Source organism: Portunus trituberculatus, chromosome 20 (assembly GCF_017591435.1).
Source record: "Portunus trituberculatus isolate SZX2019 chromosome 20, ASM1759143v1, whole genome shotgun sequence".
Taxonomy (NCBI): Eukaryota; Metazoa; Arthropoda; class Malacostraca; order Decapoda; family Portunidae; genus Portunus; species Portunus trituberculatus.
The window spans coordinates 6,660,001-6,662,500 of record NC_059274.1 but is presented as its reverse complement, the minus strand read 5'-3'; positions in this window follow the sequence as shown (position 1 = coordinate 6,662,500).

Below are 2,500 nucleotides of genomic sequence, written 5' to 3'. Positions count from 1 at the left end.
ACTGATGAATGAAAGACATACATGTACTGAACATAACGTGAGGGTTACACCCCGCGGCGCGCACACACACACACACACACACACACACACACACACACACACACACTCACTCAATCACTCACTCACTCGCTCACTCACTCACTCACTCACTCACTCACTCACTCACTCATTCATTCATTCACTCACACACACACACACACACACACACACACACACACACACACACACACACACACACACTCATTCACTCACTCACTCACTCACTCACTCACTCACTCACACACACACACACACACACACACACACACACACACACACACACACACACACACACACACACACTCACTCACTCTCTCTCTCTCTCTCTCTCTCTCTCTCTCTCTCTCTCTCTCTCTCTCTCTCTCTCTCTCTCTCTCTCTCTCTCTCTCTCTGACTCATCAAATCCTCCAGATCTATGCATTATATATTCATCTATTTATTTAATTGTTTATTGCAAAGTAGCTTAGAGAAATGAACTACAGATCCTACCATTGATTCTCTGTAGAAGGAGCAGGACTATACATCACACAGGCGCCATCAAGGACTCTGGCCAGCATCCTGTGAGTCCTTATACCTTCAGGAATAAATGGCAATATAATAAGAATTGATAATATTATAATGAATTAGAATGAATGATATGTAGAGATGTAAAGATGTATGGCAGGACAAGGGAGTCTGATCTCATGGACACACACACACACACACACACACACACACACACACACACACACACACACACACACACACACACACACACACACACACACACACATGTGGACTTTTTTTTATACCATGTGGGCTTTTCACGGGAATTAGTGGGCTAAAGGGAATACTTTTTAGGGTACCTCCTATCTCAAAGCCCACCCGCTAGGAAACCCTTGCCCGGAGTGAGGAAGCCCAACCTACACTCGGACCGTGGACAGGACTCGAAGCCGTGCGCATGGAGACCCCTCGGATCCCAAAGCGCGCATGGTTCCACACACACACACACACACACACACACACACACACACACACACACACACACACACACACACAACGGCCCGGTAGCTCAGTGGTTAGAGCACTGGCTTCACAAGCCAGAGGACCGGGGTTCGATTCCCCGGCCGGGTGGAGATGTTTGGGTGTGTCTCCTTTCACGTGTAGCCCCTGTTCACCTAGCAGTGAGTAGGTACGGGATGTAAATCGAGGAGTTGTGACCTTGTTGTCCCGGTGTGTGGTGTGTGCCTGGTCTCAGACTTATCCCAAGATCGGAAATAATGAGCTCTGAGCTCGTTCCGTAGGGTAACGTCTGGCTGTCTCGTCAGAGACTGCAGCAGATCAAACAGTGAACACACACACACACACACTGTACATCTTCAGGTAGTGCTATCCCCCCCATGGTGCGAACCATAAACAACCATTAGCAGCTAAGTTAAAATTCTAATCTTAAGTCTCCCTCAATCCCCATATGGACATTTTCAGTATATATGTACTGTAATTACTAATAAACCGTATTATTATTATTATTATTATTATTATTATTATTATTATTATTATTATTATTATTATTATTATTATTATTATTATTATTATTATTATTATTATTATTATTATTATTATTATTATTATTATTATTATTATTATTATTATTATTATTATTATTATTATTATTATTATTATTATTATTATTATTATTATTATTATTATTATTATTATTATTATTATTATTATTATTATTATTATTATTATTATTATTATTATTATTATTATTATTATTATTATTATTATTATTATTATTATTATTATTATTATTATTATTATTATTATTATTATTATTATTATTATTATTATTATTATTATTATTATTATTATTATTATTATTATTATTATTATTATTATTATTATTATTATTATTATTATTATTATTATTATTATTATTATTATTATTATTATTATTATTATTATTATTATTATTATTATTATTATTATTATTATTATTATTATTATTATTATTATTATTATTATTATTATTATTATTATTATTATTATTATTATTATTATTATTATTATTATTATTATTATTATTATTATTATTATTATTATTATTATTATTATTATTATTATTATTATTATTATTATTATTATTATTATTATTATTATTACACACCTTTTTCAGTGTTCATACTACCTTATTAATAAGCTGTTAAAATTATTATTGATATTATTATTGTTGTTTTGTTATTTTTATTGTTATTGTTGTTGTTAGCATTTCCACTACATCTACTTTCACTACTACTGCTTCTACTATTACTACTACTAATAATAATAATTATTATAATAATAATAATAATAATAATAATAATAATAATAAAAATAATATTACTACTAGTACTACTACTAGTACTGCTGCTGCTGCTGCTGCTGCTACCACCACCACCACTGCCACCACTGCTACTGCTGCTGCTGCTGCCACTGCTGC